This window comes from Lolium perenne, chromosome 7, assembly GCF_019359855.2.
Source record: "Lolium perenne isolate Kyuss_39 chromosome 7, Kyuss_2.0, whole genome shotgun sequence".
NCBI lineage: Eukaryota > Viridiplantae > Streptophyta > Magnoliopsida > Poales > Poaceae > Lolium > Lolium perenne.
In genome coordinates, this window is record NC_067250.2 from 65740200 (window position 1) to 65760111 (window position 19912).

Here is a 19912-nt window from a genome sequence, read left to right on the forward strand (position 1 = left end):
AGGAAATATTCTTGGAATTGGACGAAATCAATGCCCAAGATCTTATTTTTCCATGAAGCTTCCAGAAGTCCGGAGAGGAAACGAAGTGGGGCGACGAGGCAGCGACACGCCAGGGTGGCGCGGCCCACCCCCTGGCCACGCGGCCCTGTTGTGTGGGCCCCTCGCGTCGCCCCCTGACCTACCCTTCCGCCTACTTAAGCCTTCGTCGATAATAACTCCAGTACCGAGAGCCACGATACGGAGAACCTTCCAGAGACGCTGCCGCCGCCAATCCCATCTCGGGGGGATTCAGGAGATCGCCTCCGGCACCCTGCCGGAGAGGGGAATCATCTCCCGGAGGACTCTTCACCACCATGGTCGCCTCCGGAGTGATGAGTGAGTAGTTCACCCCTGGACTATGGGTCCATAGCAGTAGCTAGATGGTCGTCTTCTCCTAATTGTGCTATCATTGTTGGATCTTGTGAGCTGCCTAACATGATCAAGATCATCTATCTGTAATGCTACATGTTGTGTTTGTTGGGATCCGATGAATAAGTGAATGCTATGTTATGTTGATTATCAATATCATCTATGTGTTGTTTATGATATTGCATGCTCTCCGTTGCTAGTAGAGGCTCTGGCCAAGTTGATACTTGTAACTCCAAGAGGGAGTATTTATGCTCGATAGTGGGTTCATGTCTCCATTAAATCTGGGGGAGTGACAGCAACCCCTAAGGTTGTGGATGTGCTATTGCCACTAGGGATAAAACATCAATGCTATGTCTAAGGATATATTCGTTGATTACATTACGCACCATACTTAATGCAATTGTCTGTTGTTTGCAACTTAATACTGGAAGGGGTTCGGATGATAACCTGAAGGTGGACTTTTTAGGCATAGATGCATGCTGGATAGCGGTCTATGTATTTTGTCGTAATGCCCAATTAAATCTCACACTACTCATCATAACATGTATGTGCATGGTCATGCCCTCTTTATTTGTCAATTGCACAACTGTAATTTGTTCACCCAACATGCTTATTCTTATGGGAGAGACGCCTCTAGTGAACTGTGGACCCTGGTCCATTCTTAACATCGAATACAATCTACTGCAATACTCGTTCTACTGTTTTCTGCAAACAATCATCATCCACACTATACATCTAATCCTTTGTTACAGCAAGCCGGTGAGATTGACAACCTCACTGTTACGTTGGGGCAAAGTACTTTGGTTGTGTTGTGCAGGTTCCACGTTGGCGCCGAAATCCCTGGTGTTGCGCCGCACTACACTCCGCCGCCATCAACCTTCAACGTGCTTCTTGGCTCCTACTGGTTCGATAAACCTTGGTTTCTTACTGAGGGAAAACTTGCCGCTGTACGCATCACACCTTCCTCTTGGGGTTCCCAACGGACGCGTGCTGTACGCGTATCAGTGACTAACAATGTAGAGGAAACCAAATATTCTATTGGTCAAGACAAGTTCTTGAAAGGAGCTTTAAGTAAATCCTCATATTTATCTCACGGTTCTCATATATGCCTTATGGCCAAGGCTTCCACGGTATCTCCCACCATGGAACCTAATATTTATCGTGGTGATAAGGATGAGGATAAGTATGAAGAAGAGGAATGGGTTGTCTCTCTATGCGATAAGGGTAAGAATGTATTCAAGGTTCTTTGCAAAGATAAAATTTCTAGCTCTCACTTCTTTGAAATCTTGACTACCGCTATTGAGAGCCAAAAATGTATTTGGATGCATGAGAACACCATTGATAAAATGGGTGCTCTTGAACGTGAGTATGCCAATGATGTAGCATCCGTAAAGGATGAACTTGAAGAAGAACAAACCACCAAGTAAGCTCTTGAGGAGACCTTTGCTCTAGAATTGTCTAGAGAAAAGGAAAACCATGATAGAGCTCTTGAGGTGGCAAATGAGCTAAAGCTAAAAAATGATAAGCTTGTGGTTGTTAATGCTGAACTCCTTGAGGATTTTGAGCAACTCAAAAAGGGATCAAGGGTCATTGAGAATGCGCTCACCAAACTCACCAAGTCGTATGAGAAACTTAAAGCTTCTTATCTAAAAGAGCATACCAACTTGCCTTCTCCTATTGCTATTAATAATGATTCTTGTGCTACTAACTCTACTTCTTGTGAAGCATCTATCTTGAAGGAGAATGTTGAGCTACGGGCTCAACTTGAATTGCTAACTAGCAATTATGGGAAATTGGAAGAAAATTATGGAAAGCTTTCTAGCTCCCATGAGGATCTTTGTGGGGACCCCGGACTAGCTATCCAAAATCCCTGTTATGTATACAGTTCACGATCCCATGATCAGTGCGCCGTGAACACATAACCGAACTGATATCAAATTACACCATCCATTACAAAGCGGAATAAAAAAATTACAACATGGTCACATGACCAATACTTACATAATAGCCTCGAAGGGCTTAACTAAACATCAGAGTAGCATCATCACTTCAGCAGCGCAGTACCCAAGTCATCTGCCATAACCCTACAGGCAACTGACTGGGAAGACGTTCCTAGCTCGCATAGACGTCGTCAACTCCTTCTTCATCCGTCGTGTTCCTCCAAGTCTGGCCAAGTAAATAGCCAGGGACAAAGCCGTGAGTACATTGGAATTGTACTTGCAAACCATCAAGAAGGGTGCTAACAATGCTAACTAAAAGAGACAAGAGAGGAAGAATAGATTCTCTTGTGGATATAGCATGTGAAAGAGAAATAGTTTCTCTTGTGGGTATAGTATCCCGACATCGCAATTGATGGAGACACTATAGTGGTACTATGACATCTCTATATCTTTATTGAAGAAGATACTTTAAAAGATAGCTATGACATATCTATATCTTTATTGAAGAAGAGTTAGCATACCGCCATCTCAGGTGATGGGGATACTAGGGAAGTCCTATGACATCTCTATATCTTTGTTAAAGAGGAGTCCTCTACATGAAACATTAGGAAAAAGTTCCCCACTTGGTCTTATTTTTCCACGACCATCTCCATATGGTCGACACACGCCCTTTTTCCGTACCCTTCCGGTACATTCAACACAACACTTTCTTTGCAAAGCATTTATCAAAACAAAACTCAAGCCCCGGTTAAGGTAGACCTTTGCAACCCGTCCATGACCGCAGACGCGGCTATTCGAATAGATTTAACTCTGCAGAGTTTGCACACTTTCCCCACAACTATCCGGATACCTATCGTGTGGGCATCATCCCTGCATAACAACATATGCCACGACGGATACCCGGACATAACCTTTCACCCATCTCCACTGGCACGAGTCCTTCCCTGCGGGCTTACCCCTTCCCGGCACCCCGGCATCATACCTCCTTTTGAGCGTATCTCCAGCGCCATGACAGAAGACCCTCAGTAATCATCCGGCTATCAGTTAAGACAGTGTATTGCCTCCTCCAGAGCGCAACCCGGCGTCGGAGGTCATCGTGACCCTCCCTAGAAAGTTGTGAAGGGTGCTCCTGCCAGCTTCAACAAACTACGGGCTAAGCCCCGTCCCACACCAGGGTAGAGTGGTTGCGCGATAAAAGTTGGGCTGGTGTACACTTATACGCAGTGCTCCTTTTTAAAACCATTTTTCCCACAACACCTTGGTTGTTCGACAAACAGCCATACACCACTTTCCCAAACATCCTTATCAAGATCCTTTGCTTTCTTAAACCATACACTTGGGTTAACTCACCCAAGGTTTTCATAAACATTTACAACAAGGTAAACCTTGAGGGGTTCCCATCCTACAGTTTCATGAGAAGGAACTAATACAACACCATGTCCGAGATGGAGGTCATCCCGCCGTGAGGGGTAGGTGTGAGTGGCACAAATAGGATCATACTTGCTTAAGGTAAGCATGTACTATGACCACACAAGGAGGATTATACTTTCAGATTTGTGGTGCTAGAAAAACAACTTAGATAGTGGAGTATCACTATCCGACATACTCTCCAATGGGTACACGGCATACTCCTCTCATGTTGAGAATATACCAAGATCATGACATTGATACCTCTAAATTACAAAAGTGGTGGGTGTGGTGTAAGTTACTATCTTGAGAGGGAAGATGCTCAAGTTGAGCATACAAGATGACCAAGTGGAATAGCACGGCCATAATACCATGCATCCCATAACACAAGGACAATAGTGGAGTATCACCACTAGGGAGTACCCCACTTGCAATCACACATAGATGACATAAATAGATACAATAATACACATAGAATTAAGGTGCTTTGGACATCAACAAATGACATCAACTAGACACCGAATGAGAGATCAAAAGATGGCTTGCCTTGGCTTATTTGTCCCTGTACTTTTCAACTCCATCAATATAAGAATTCCAACAACATAAATAAAATCCTCGTCCGATTCCACCTCTTCTTCTTCTCCGGAATTGTTCGCATCTATCGCCGGAAAATATAAAAGGAACACAATGAATCACATTGCAACAACAAGACAACATTCAACAATCAAGAACTAATCATGCAGCCAAGGTATAACATACTAAGGACCTATAGATACCACAAAATAAATTTAAGAGTTTTAATTTAGATAACCCCATTTATTTACCTAGTAGAGGCATGAGTGCATCACAACTTAGCAATTGCCTCTCTCGGTTATCACCATGGTATAAACCAATTATCCTCTGGTAGATAACATCATGAAGAGGACAAGAGCATTAGTTTGACATCAAATACATTCACAAAACATTTTCAAACATTTTTGGAAAAGTAGAAAACAGTTTTCCTAACTTAGTTTGCTCACAAAACACAACATCCAAAATAGGAAGCAAACCATATTCCACATCATTTGAAAACTTAAGCAAAACAAAAGAGCTAATGTTAGGTTGCAGAGGTTTTGTTTTGCAAGCATAAAACAAGGGTTGCCCATCTCTACTAAAAAGAGTTGGTCAAGGGTTTTAAATAAACCGAAAAGTTTTGCTTCAACAATGCATGTCACACATAAACATTACTAACAACAACAAATATGTATGAACAGAGACTAATAATATTTTTCCTAGATAGCCAGTACTAATACAAGACTAACCCAATTGAAATCACCCAAAAATATTAAACCTACAATTTTAGGAATTTCTTTGAATCTGACTGTACAGAAAACAAGATCTGTAAGCCATAAATCGAAGAAAAATCCTAAAAATATGAGGCCACTGGCATTTGAAAGGTAATTAAACAGAGAAGCATACACAATTGGATTTGGGTTCAAATTGTTTCTGAAACTCTCACAAATGGATTGACAAGTTTACTACATGTTTTCACCATTTGCTTTAACTATGGAGTTGCAGAACAGATAAAGGTTTGATACTTGTTTGAGATGATTAAGAAAACATTCAGTAATCCTACAGAATTGGAATCACTCAATTAGGTTTAAAAATGGATTTTTGATGAATTAAAAGCTAACAGCCATGTCTGCAGAACACACAGAACAAGTTTAATTCACCACAAATCGTACATAAATCATAAAAATATGTGGTCTGCTGCATCTGAAAGGTATTGAATAGGTGTTTCTTACCCAATTGGTTTCATTCAAAAATTCTTTTCCAAGCTCCTGGTTTAATTCGACAAAGTCAGATCTGACCAGATCTTGATATGTGAACCATTTCAATTTCAGGAGGTCATTTGAAGTGAAACCAACGCCGAAATGAAGGTACTGGAGAGGGATTTCACCCGCAGTTGAGTTTTCTCAAAAAGGTTTTGTAAAACGGACGAAATCTAACAAACAGTGATTCTGCATGTTTGCAGAACTTTATTTACCATGCAAAATCCGTAAGTAATTTGAGGATGAGACTAACGCCAAGTTGTAGTTCTTTTCAATACCTATCTGTGGAGCTTTGAATAACTCGATTTGGATCTGCACACAAGATTTGGCGGATTTTACAAGTTCGTACCAGAATCTGAAACAGCAAGATTACAGAAATTACTGCAGGGATTTGGACGAACTTTGCTCAAGAACTTAAGATCTGAGGATTGCTCAACCTTCTCCATGCTTGGACCAACATGCACCTGCATCAAGATCCAATCTTAGCAATGGAGGAAGAGAAATAGAGAGGGATTCAGCTAGGGTTAGGGGAGAAGAGAGCGAGAGGGAAGCTCTCATGGTGAGGGGAAGCTTGGGGGAGGAGGGAGCTGCATCTTGGAGTGCTTTCCATGGCCATGGCCGGCCATGCAAGCAAGGAGGAGCAGCAGCTCGTGGGAGAAGGAGGGGAGGGAGTGGGTGTGAGTAGATAAGGTGGAGCAGTGAGTGGAGAGTGCAAAAATGAGAGCCAAAGGTGGAGGGGTAGCCGGCCAAGGCCTTTTTATAGAGGGAGAGGGAGTTGGCTGCCTCCTTTGTGATTGGCCAAGGTGGGTGGCTGGCTTGGGGAAGGGAAAATTGACCCAAGCTGAATTTATTTGTGGCATTGGGAAGGGACAAAGAAAGAGAGGTTTTCCCAAGGTGGAGTAATTGTGTGAGAGAGAGAGATGGAGAGGTATGATGCACATGTGTGCCATGGCATGGCATGGCCGGCTCCTTCATGTGCCACTCAAAAATGAATCATAAAAAGGGAGCTTCCAACATACATGTTGATCATAGTGGAGCCACATTATTTCTTGCCAAGATGGTGGCTTAGATAATGTGTACAAAAATATAAAAGAGATGGAGATGGAAGGAGACTGGGATGTGGATATGCACCATGATGGTATTTGTGGCTTGAAGGTTTTCGTGCCAAGGAGATGATGGAGATGGTGGTGTACAAGGTTTCAAGTGTAGGCCATTTGTGAGATAGCCGCCACAAGATTTGAGATTTGAATTATGCAAAAACAAGATGAGACACATGGCACTCAAGTGCCCATGCAAGACACACGGCACCACTTGTGTCATGCAAAGAAAATAGATTCACTCAAGTGATAAAGAGTCCAAGGTTTAGAGAGATGGTGAGGGAAGTAACCATATACCCACAATGAAGAATATGGTGACATAAATTATGAATTCATGAGGTCAAGGTGATGATGGAAAGAATAGATGATTGAGACGGGTAGGATGAAATATAAGTTCCTCTACAATTGAGAGGTCAATTGGGAGTGGTTTGAAAGTATCAAATGATCATCCATTTGATCAATAATTGGAGGATGAAGGAACATTATGGGGTAGATCAGAGATGTACACAAGATGTGCAAGAGTTGTCATTTGAAATAGAACTTATTTGAAAAGTATTTGGAACACCTCAATTGTCTAGGGACAATTGGGAATGAACTCAAGTGGAATGAAATTTGAGAGTGTTGAGATAAAACTAGTTGGAACATAGGAGTTCAAAATATTCTACTTACTTTCCCAAGTAAAGTAGAGTTTTTCTCAAATGTAAAAATAAGCAAGAGGGAAACAAGAAATGGTATAAGTACCATAATCAAGCCTTTTGTTAAAAATAAAACAAAATAGAAAGTAATGTTTCAGAAATCAGTATTTGTTAGAAATGGGATGAAAATCAAAACCCACTTCAGTCCTTGGTTTTCTCTGAAGAAATATCTTGAAAAGATTTAATAAAACTAGAAGTAGTTTTGTGATCAATACTAGAGAAGGAAAATCAATAGGATTTTTGAGAGAGAAAACTAATTTAGGGAGAAGTGTTCTCAAGGGTAGATGGTGGCTTGATGCGCGTGATTGACGTATTGTCTTTTCGTTCGACACGCGTCCGTTGGGAACCCCAAGAGGAAGGTGTGATGCGCACAGCGGCAAGTTTCCCTCAGTAAGAACCAAGGTTTATCGAACCAGTAGGAGTCAAGAAGCACGTTGAAGGTTGATGGCGGCGAGATGTAGTGCGGCGCAACACCAGGGATTCCGTATCGTGGCTCTCGGTACTGGGGGTTTTGCGACGAAGGCTATTTGTAGGCGGAAGGGTAGGTCAGGGGGCGTCGCGAGGGGCCCAGGAGACAGGTCGGCGCGGCCAAGGGTGGGGCCGCGCCGCCCTACCCCCTGGCCACCTCGTGGCCCCACTTCGTTGACTCTCCTGTCTTCTGGAAGCTTCGTGGCAAAATAGGCCCCTGGGCGTTGATTTCGTCCAATTCCGAGAATATTTCCTTGCTAGGATTTCTGAAACCAAAAACAGCAGAAAACAGCAACTGGCTCTTCGGCATCTTGTTAATAGGTTAGTTCCAGAAAATGCATAAATATGACATAAAGTATGCATAAAACATGTAGATATCATCAATAATGTGGCATGGAACATAAGAAATTATCGATACGTCGGAGACGTATCAGCATCCCCAAGCTTAGTTTTCGTCGTTGAGCGGGTAAACGATAAACAAAGATAATTTCTGGAGTGACATGCCATCATAACCTTGATCGTACTATTGTAAAGCATATGAGCTGAGATCAAATCATTCAAAGCAAGTGTCTATATTGATATAAGAGATGATAATGCAAGAGTTAGACAAGCTAGAAGTTTTCATGAACTATTGCTTTAAAGACATGCAACCGTACAAAGTTCATTAAAGATGTATTAAGTATTCAGCATAGAAGTTCTATCCTTCATTCCAAGCATCAAGTAAATTTTCACAACATAAGAAGGATTCAGTCAAGTAAACATAAACATGAACGTCATGAATCAACTGTTTCGAAATCTACTCAACCGGTGAGCGCAAGCATTTGGTATTAGCACCAGGATGTTATGGCATAAAGAACGTTAATGGGGGTTTGGAAGGCCAAATGGAAGAAAGGCTTGCAAAGCTTGTAAATGACCATTAGACAAGAGGAAGCCTTATGATCGAAGCTATGCAAGGAGTAGTGATTGCCATGCAACGGATGCACATAGAGCTATATGTGTATGAAAGCTCTCCAATGGAACTAGTGGGGGTGCATCCAACTTGGTTGCTCATGAAGACCTAGAGCACTTTTGAGGAGGCTCATCATTGGAATATACAACCCAAGTTCTATAGTGTAAAATCCCCACATAGTTATACTAGTAAAACATGAAAACTCTCTCATATGAATGTAGGTGCTAAACATGAGCACAAATGATGACTATGAATAATGCGGGTGCTAAAACATGAGCACAAGTGTGGATAAAAGATAGTAATGCTGCCCCCTTTTTCTTTATTCTCTTTTTTTTTTCTTTTTTTTTCTTTTTTTTTTCCTTTTTTCTTTCTTTTCATTTTTTTTTCTTTTTGATGGCCTCCACGGCTCTTTTCATTTTTAGGGGCAACATTCTAATTATGACAACACACTTCTTAGTACAAATAACTCATAATGAATGAAACATGATGTATGAAACTGTATGCCTCTGCCAGTGTAGCAGGATGTGCAATGATCTAGCGTAACATGGGTAAACCACACATCAGCTGTATATGATCATGCAAAGCAATATATAAATAATAAATGACAACATGGCATGTAATGTAAAAATGGATGTTGCATGGCAATATATCTCGGAACAGCTATGGAAATGTTGTGGTAGGTAGGTATGGTGGCTGTTTTGAGGAGATGTATGGGCTTATGTGTAGGAGAACAAGAGAAAGTTCTCCCACGGGTTTGGATGTACCGGCGAAGTATGCACAATTCTCAATGTGAGCAAAAGGCAATGCACAGTACCGAAGAGGCTAGCAAATTTGGATGGTGGAAGTGCCAAAAACCGTAGCTTAACATTAGTCAAAAAGAACTCACAAGCTTATTGCAAACATCTAACAGGTTCATCATTAAGAGCATGATTAAAATTCACTCCAAGGAGGGCCGTTCACGGTGGCACAAGTACCCCGCTAGCTCCCTTGACCTTCAGCACAACTTAGTTATTACGATGAACTCTCAGACATGGAAAGCTATCAAGTCCAACTACGCCTTCAACTATTTAAATAGAGTTTGTAGTACGGCACAAGCTTAAAGACAACAATCCACTACTAATTTTAACTTATTTATCTAGCAAGCCTTACCATCTAAATACCTCAAAACATTTGCAAAGAATCAAGTTATCAAAGCTCAATGTTCTACAAGTATTTTATTATACACTACCACATGCAACATTTCCCGTTTCCAACCATACAACAATTTAATGAAGAAGAAACTTCGCCATGAATATTATGAGTAAAGCCTAAGGACATACTTGTCCATATGCTACAGAGGAGCATGTCTCTCTCCCACACAAAGAATGATAGGATCCATTTTATTCAAACAAAACGAAAACAAAAACAAACCGACGCTCCAAGCAAAGCACATAAGATGTGATGGAATAAAAATATAGTTTCTGGGGAGGAACCTGATAATGTTGTCGATGAAGAAGGGGATGCCCAAGGCATCCCCAAGCTTAGACGCTTGAGTCTTCTTGATATATGCAGGGGTGAACCACCGGGGCATCCCCAAGCTTAGAGCTTTCACTCTCCTTGATCATGCTGTATCATCTCCCTCTCTTGATCCTTGAAAACTTCCTCCACACCAAACTCAAAACAACTCATTAGAGGGTTAGTGCACAATCAAAATATACATGTTAAGAGGTGACATAATCATTCTTAACACTTCTGGACATTGCACAAAGCTACTGAAAGTCAATGGAATCAAAATATCCATCAAGCATATCAAAACAGGCAATGCAAAATAAAAGGCAGAATCTGTCAAAACAGAACAGTTCGTAAAGACGAATTTTATTGAGGCACCAGACTTGCTCAAATGAAAATGCTCAAATTGAATGAAAGTTGCATACATATCTGAGGATCACTCACGTAAATTGGCATAATTTTCTGAGTTACCTACAGAGAATTTTGCACAGATTCGTGACAGCAAAGAAATCTGATTCTGCGCAGTAATCCAAATCTAGTATGAACCTTACTATCAACGACTTTACTTGACACAACAAAACACTAAACTAAGATAAGGAGAGGTTGCTACAGTAGTAAACAACTTCCAAGACATAAATATAAAACAAAGTACTGTAGTAAAAACATGGGTTGTCTCCCATAAGCGCTTTTCTTTAACGCCTTTCAGCTAGGCGCAGAAAGTGTGTATCAAGTGTTATCAAGAGACGAAGTGTCAACATCATAATTTGTTCTAATAATAGAATCATAAGGTAACTTCATTCTCTTTCTAGGGAAGTGTTCCATACCTTTCTTGAGAGGAAATTGATATTTAATATTACCTTCCTTCATATCAATGATAGCACCAACAGTTCGAAGAAAAGGTCTTCCCAATATGATGGGACAAGATGCATTGCATTCAATATCCAAGACAACAAAATCAACGGGGACAAGGTTATTTTTAACGGTAATGCAAACATTATCAACTTTCCCCAAAGGTTTCTTTGTAGAACGATCAGCAAGATTAACATCCAAATAACAATTTTTCAGCGGTGGCAAGTCAAGCATATTATAAATTTTCTTAGGCATAACAGAAATACTTGCACCAAGATCACATGAAGAATTACAATCAAAATCATTGACCTTCATCTTAATGATGGGCTCCCAACCATCCTCTAGCTTCCTAGGAATAGAAGCTTCGCGTTCTAGTTTCTCTTCTCTAGCTTTTATGAGAGCATTTGTAATATGTTTCGTGAAAGCCAAATTTATAGCACTAGCATTAGGACTCTTAGCAAGTTTTTGTAAGAACTTTATAACTTCAGAGATGTGGTAATCATCAAAATTCAAACCATTATAATTTAAAGCAATGGGATCATCATCCCCAATGTTGGAAAAAAATTCAGCAGTTTTATCACAGGCAGTTTCAGCAGTTTTAGCAGTTTCGGGCAGTTTTTCGCGCTTTGCATTAGAAGTGGAAACATTGCTAACACCAATTCTTTTATTATTAATAGTAGGAGGTGCAGCAACTTGTGTAGCATTAGCATTACTAGTGGTGGTAATAGTCCAAACTTTAGCTATATTCTCTTCTTTTTCATTTTCTTCTCTTTCCCACCTAGCACGCAATTCGGCCATCAATCTTATATTCTCATTAATTCTAACTTGGATGGCATTTGCTGTAGTAAAAATTTTATTATCTATATCCTCAGGTTTAGCAGCCATTTTATTAATTAAAGAAGATTGTGACGCAGACATGTATGAGATTCGGTTTTCAGCATTAGCAAGTTTAGTTTGCAACCCAGAGATCTCCATATTCAGATTTTCGAGTTGATTTCCTATATTCTTCAACAAGGTAGGTTGCTCATTCATAGTTTTAGTAAACAATTTATTTTGCTCATATTGCGATTGCATAAAGTTCTTGGTGGATCTTTCAATTTCTAATATCTTTTCCTCATTAGGTGAAGCGTATCTACCATAGGAGTTACCATTAGCAGGATATGGCTTAGAATTATTATAATTGTTATTTTTAATGAATTTCACATCAACATATTCTTTTTGAGCACCCAATGAAGCTAACGGAACATTATTAGGATCAACATTAGTCCTACCATTCACAAGCATAGACATAATAGCATCAATCTTATTACTCAAGGAAGAGGTTTCTTCGACAGAATTTACCTTCTTACCTTGTGGAGCTCTTTCCGTGTGCCATTCAGAGTAATTGATCATCATATTATCAAGAAGCTTTGTTGCTTCACCAAGAGTGATGGACATAAAGGTACCTCCAGCAGCTGAATCCAATAGGTTCCGTGAAGAAAAATTCAGTCCTGTATAAAAGGTTTGGATGATCATCCAAGTAGTCAGTCCATGGGTTGGGCAATTTTTAACCAAAGATTTCATTCTTTCCCATGCTTGTGCAACATGCTCAGTATCCAATTGTTTAAAATTCATCATGCTACTCCTCAAGGATATAATTTTAGCAGGGGGATAATATCTACCAATAAAAGCATCCTTGCATTTAGTCCATGAATCAATACTATTCTTAGGCAGAGATAGCAACCAATCTTTAGCTCTTCCTCTTAATGAGAAAGGGAACAATTTTAATTTTATAATGTCACCATCTACATCTTTATACTTTTGCATTTCACAAAGTTCAACAAAATTATTGAGATGGGCTGCATCATCATCAGAACTAACACCAGAAAATTGCTCTCGCATAACAAGATTCAGTAAAGCAGGTTTAATTTCAAAGAATTCTGCTGTAGTAGCAGGTGGAGCAATAGGTGTGCATAAGAAATCATTATTATTTGTGGTTGTGAAGTCACACAACTTAGTATTTTCAGGAGTACCCATTTTAGCAGTAGATAAAGTAAATGCAAGTAACTAATTTTTTTGTGTTTTTGATATAGCAAACAAGATAGCAAATAAAGTAAAACTAGCAACTAATTTTTTTGTATTTTGATTTAATGCAGCAAACAAAGTAGTAAATAAAACTAAGCAAGACAAAAACAAAGTAAAGAGATTGGGATGTGGACACTCCCCTTGCAGCGTGTCTTGATCTCCCCGGCAACGGCGCCAGAAATTTTGCTTGATGCGCGTGATTGACGTATTGTCTTTTCGTTCGACACGCGTCCGTTGGGAACCCCAAGAGGAAGGTGTGATGCGCACAGCGGCAAGTTTCCCTCAGTAAGAACCAAGGTTTATCGAACCAGTAGGAGTCAAGAAGCACGTTGAAGGTTGATGGCGGTGAGATGTAGTGCGGCGCAACACCAGGGATTCCGTATCGTGGCTCTCGGTACTGGGGGTTTCGCGACGAAGGCTATTTGTAGGTGGAAGGGTTGGTCAGGGGGCATCGCGAGGGGCCCAGGAGACAGGTCGGCACGGCCAAGGGTGGGGCCGCGCCGCCCTACCCCCTGGCCACCTCGTGGCCCCACTTCGTTGACTCTCCGGTCTTCTGGAAGCTTCGTGGCAAAATAGGCCCCTGGGCGTTGATTTCGTCCAATTCCGAGAATATTTCCTTACTAGGATTTCTGAAACCAAAAACAGCAGAAAACAGCAACTGACTCTTCGGCATCTTGTTAATAGGTTAGTTCCAGAAAATGCATAAATATGACAGAAAGTATGCATAAAACATGTAGATATCATCAATAATGTGGCATGGAACATAAGAAATTATCGATACGTCGGAGACGTATCATGGCTACAAAATGTACCCATCATTCCCACTCTTGGTTTTATGAAGATTAAACTTGAATAAAAACAAGAGGTAAAATTGAAGGAAGTGATCTAGTGTTGAATCATGGGATAGGGTATAAGATCAAGTGGAATATATGTGTTGCAAGGATAGACTGAGACATGCAAGACGTGGAGGTTGAAGAGGGTATTGCACAGATGAGATCCATGCATTGAAGTCAACAATAACAGTTGTGGGTGCTTAGAGATCAATTGCCAAAGTCTGGACATTTTAAGCCTGTCAACACAGATGGTCGACATGGCCTCAAAACCAACAAGGATGAGTGGGTATAAGAGAGGGATGTAGCTAGGGGAAGATGATCCCAAGTTTTTAATTTAGGATGATTGAGCTAGGTTGTACCACAAGGAGAAAAATCAAGAAGGCACACTCAGGTTGCCATCAGGGGAAGAGTTTGATGTAGTAAAAAGGAAAACAACTTTTCCTAGGACACACATGTGTTTTATTAGGTGAGTTGTTTGTTTTACCACTACAGGTGTTGTTCTAAGAGGTGGCTCAAGACAAAACTCAACAAGAAATCAAGACAATACATCTACCAACAGATCAAGGCAATTCATCATAACAAACAGATCAAGGCAATTCATCTTAATTAGTCTATAGAAAAAGTTTTTGTTCCCCCTAATTTTTGCAATAAGGACAAATAAACAAGTTTGCAAAAGTGGGGCGTTACAGATCCTTCCACCCTTAAAATAATCTCGTCCCGAGATTACTGAGCGCAGAACTAGAGGGGTTGTAGAGTTTAACGAAAAATAGACTCCATTCTTCTGTAGACATGCCTTTGTTGAGAGGGTCGCAACTTCAGCTTCTGAGAGACATGATGGATTTCTGCTGATGGCGAGCTTCATGAAGAGGTTGACTACTCCATGCAGGTGTTGGATCAGCATTTTCTTAACGATCCTAGCAGGGGTTCATGATTTCTAGGAGAGTTAGTGTACTCCAACGGTGCTTTAGCAGGGTTGAAAACTTTTTAGAGTTAGCTTTAAGTTTTAGTGGAAGACGAAGTCTTCCACCCTTAAAATTGTTCACCGGGGGTCTTTGAAAACTCTAAGCTTCGGCCACGGGTCTTGTCGGGCGCTTTTTGAAGAAGTCATTGATCTCCCGCCTTGAGTTGAAACACCTTCAGGGGACGTTGTGTAGTCCACGGCTTCGAGGGGAGTTAGTGCATCCCAAGTTCCCAACGGTGTTTTAGAAAGGTGGACAATTTTAGGGTTAGCTCCAATCTTCTAGTGGAAGACGAGTCTTCCACCCTTAAGATTTTTCATCGGGCTTTCGGAAAAACTCAGAGCGTCTGCCTTGCGGTCCTGTCGGGGGCTTCTGAAGAAGTTGTTGATCTTCCTTGTTTAGTTGAAGAATCTTCGGGGGCGACGTGCAGACCACAACTTCAAGAGGCACTCATGGTGTTAACTCGACCATATGGGACGCGCGGTGAGTTAGTAAGTTGAAGAAAGGCCTGATTGGTATCCATATGAAGCCGCAACAGAGGGCGTCGAAGACAATCTTCAGCTTGCGGGTTGGTGCTGACTTACAACAGTTGGTGAGCGGGTAAGTTGCACCTAGTCTTGAGTTCTTGAGGTATCTTCAGGAGTCTTCACTTGATGAGGACCAGATGAACCATGTGATGTAGCTCGGTTTTGACGCTATTGTTCTCTCAGCTTGTTAGATGTTGTGTTAGAGGGTATTTTCAAGAATATATCCTAGAAGTTAGCGCGATTTATACTCCCAGGTCAGACCAAGTTACTATGTCTTCTCGCAGAGGTGCAGTCACTCTTGAAGGTAGGGCTTCTTCTTTCCTAGCGTAGTGGAGATGCTCCAGCTGATCTTGAAAGTAGTCGGCATAGATAGGGGTCTGAGTTAGTTTCCCTGACGGTTGAAAAACAACTGCTAACGGGTTTAGAGTTAGAGTCTTTCGTTAATCTACCCAACTAACTAGCAGTTAGCAATACATCGGCGAGGCAAACTTTAATCCTATCATTGCCGGTGACACCCATACAACCATAACCAGAGACAAAATACCACTAACAGAGGCTACTGGTATTTTTCCTAGATGCACAGTAATAAAAAAGATCAACACAATTGGAATCATTCAAAAATATTTATTTTTCAATTTTTGAGACTCGAAATACTAACCAGAAACAGTGATCAAGTTTTATTTATTAAAAATCGCACAAAAATCCTAAAAATACAAGGTCAGTGGCACCTGAAATATAATTTCATACTGGTTCTAGTGCAATTGGAATCACATCAATCGGAGCTACCAAACTATTTTTATTAGCAAAACAGTACACTGGCAGATTTCCACTTTTAATTTCTGTTTTACAAATTTCAAACAATTAAAATGGGCGGGAACGTCTAAATAGCAAGGCATACATGCACACAGCAAACAGATACAAACACTCAAGGCAGCACACTAGGGAATCTACAAGCAATCATCAAACCAGACATGGTACTCTAAGTACCCAGAAATTCCTAATGCGCGGGGGTAGCTCAATCAAAGCGATTGAGTTTGTCCTATCCATCCTATAGGTTTGGGGGCTGGTCACATATGTCGACGTCTTCATATCATCAGCATCAGCTTCAACTTGGATCCTTGTAGCAGTTGGTAGTGAAGGGGCCGGGTGTTGAGTCATTGATATTGAGGCGGAGGAGAAAACTGTGTAGAACTTCTAGTCTCGACATCCCGGAAACATGAGGTCTTCGAAGAGGTAGCTGTTGTGGTGCTCTCGAAGTCGATACCTTCTCGTGGCTGGCCTAAAAATTACTAGTCAAGAAACTGAGGACTTGATCCCAGACGACTGCAAAAAGGTGCAAGTCCACGGAGGAAGAAGGTCAGCTCCTTGACATACTTTGGTGACAACCAAAGATATGATCTAATTATCCCTTTGTGGCACACTAAGTCGGCCTCCAATCTTCAATAGCTGCGGTTGGAGATATATGAGTCTTCCTGAGGAATTGAGCCATTTTCGAGTTCGAGTCTCCGGTCTGAGTTGGGGGCATCGTTCAACATGTTGGTTTGAAGTGGATGAGACGATAGAGTAAGAATTTTTGAACTTTTCAATAAAGTGGAGAGATAAGAATTTAGAAGCTTTGAAGAAATAAGAGGAGTAGATGCTGTGCTTCCGACTAAAGAAAGAATTTGTTTCGTAAATAGTTTTTCCCAAGTACTTGTTTCCTAACTAACGTCCATGCTAACTAAGGTCTCCTACAGTCAGGATAGCTCTGATACCAGCTCTGTGGGGACCCCGGACTAGCTGTCCAAAATCCCTGTTATGTATACAGTTCACGATCCCATGATCAGTGCGCCGTGAACACATAACCGAACTGATATCAAATTACACCATCCATTACAAAGCGGAATAAAAAAATTACAACATGGTCACATGACCAATACTTACATAATAGCCTCGAAGGGCTTAACTAAACATCAGAGTAGCATCATCACTTCAGCAGCGCAGTACCCAAGTCATCTGCCATAACCCTGCAGGCAACTGACTGGGAAGACGTTCCTAGCTCGCATAGACGTCGTCAACTCCTTCTTCATCCGTCGTGTTCCTCCAAGTCTGGCCAAGTAAATAGCCAGGGACAAAGCCGTGAGTACATTGGAATTGTACTCGCAAACCATCAAGAAGGGTGCTAACAATGCTAACTAAAAGAGACAAGAGAGGAAGAATAGTTTCTCTTGTGGATATAGCATGTGAAAGAGAAATAGTTTCTCTTGTGGGTATAGTATCCCGACATCGCAATTGATGGAGACACTATAGTGGTACTATGACATCTCTATATCTTTATTGAAGAAGATACTTCAAAAGATAGCTATGACATATCTATATCTTTATTGAAGAAGAGTTAGCATACCGCCATCTCAGGTGATGGGGATACTAGGGAAGTCCTATGACATCTCTATATCTTTGTTAAAGAGGAGTCCTCTACATGAAACATTAGGAAAAAGTTCCCCACTTGGTCTTATTTTTCCACGACCATCTCCATATGGTCGACACACGCCCTTTTTCCGTACCCTTCCGGTACATTCAACACAACACTTTCTTTGCAAAGCATTTATCAAAACAAAACTCAAGCCCCGGTTAAGGTAGACCTTTGCAACCCGTCCATGACCGCAGACGCGGCTATTCGAATAGATTTAACTCTGCAGAGTTTGCACACTTTCCCCACAACTATCCGGATACCTATCGTGTGGGCATCATCCCTGCATAACAACATATGCCACGACGGATACCCGGACATAACCTTTCACCCATCTCCACTGGCACGAGTCCTTCCCTGCGGGCTTACCCCTTCCCGGTACCCCGGCAGCATACCTCCTTTTGAGCGTATCTCCGGCGCCATGACAGAAGACCCTCAGTAATCGTCCGGCTATCAGTTAAGACAGTGTATTGCCTCCTCCAGAGCGCAACCCGGCGTCGGAGGTCATCGTGACCCTCCCTAGAAAGTTGTGAAGGGTGCTCCTGCCAGCTTCAACAAACTACAGGCTAAGCCCCGTCCCACACCAGGGTAGAGTGGTTGCGCGATAAAAGTTGGGCTGGTGTACACTTATACGCGGTGCTCCTTTTTAAAACCATTTTTCCCACAACACCTTGGTTGTTCGACAAACAGCCATACACCACTTTCCCAAACATCCTTATCAAGATCCTTTGCTTTCTTAAACCATACACTTGGGTTAACTCACCCAAGGTTTTCATAAACATTTACAACAAGGTAAACCTTGAGGGGTTCCCATCCTACAGTTTCATGAGAAGGAACTAATACAACACTATGGCCGAGATGGAGGTCATCCCGCCGTGAGGGGTAGGTGTGAGTGGCACAAAGAGGATCATACTTGCTTAAGGTAAGCATGTACTATGACCACACAGGGAGGATTATACTTTCAGATTTGTGGTGCTAGAAAAACAACTTAGATAGTGGAGTATCACTATCCAACATACTCTCCAATGGGTACACGGCATACTCCTCTCAAGTTGAGAATATACCAAGATCATGACATTGATACCTCTAAATTACAAAAGTGGTGGGTGTGGTGTAAGTTACTATATTGAGAGGGAAGATGCTCAAGTTGAGCATACAAGATGACCAAGTGGAATAGCACGGCCATAATACCATGCATCCCATAACACAAGGACAATAGTGGAGTATCACCACTAGGGAGTACCCCACTTGCAATCACACATAGATGACATAAATAGATACAATAATACACATAGAATTAAGGTGCTTTGGACATCAACAAATGACATCCAACTAGACACCGAATGAGAGATCAAAAAATGGCTTGCCTTGGCTTATTTGTCCCTGTACTTCTTCAACTCCATCAATATAAGAATTCCAACAACATAAATAAAATCCTCGTCCGATTCCACCTCTTTTTCTTCTCCGGAATTGTTCGCATCTATCGCCGGAAAATATAAAAGGAACACAATGAATCACATTGCAACAACAAGACAAAATTCAACAATCAACAACTAATCATACAGCCAAGGTATAACATACTAAGGACCTATAGATACCACAAAACAAATTTAAGAGTTTTAATTTAGATAACCCCATTTATTTACCTAGTAGAGGCATGAGTGCATCACAACTTAGCAATTGCCTCTCTCGGTTATCACCATGGTATAAACCAATTATCCCCTGGTAGATAACATCATGAAGAGGACAAGAGCATTAGTTTGACATCAAATACATTCACAAAACATTTTCAAACATTTTTGGAAAAGTAGAAAACAGTTTTCCTAACTTAGTTTGCTCACAAAACACAACATCCAAAATAGGAAGCAAACCATATTCCACATCATTTGAAAACTTAAGCAAAACAAAAGAGCTAATGTTAGGTTGCATAGGTTTTGTTTTGCAAGCATAAAACAAGGGTTGCCCATC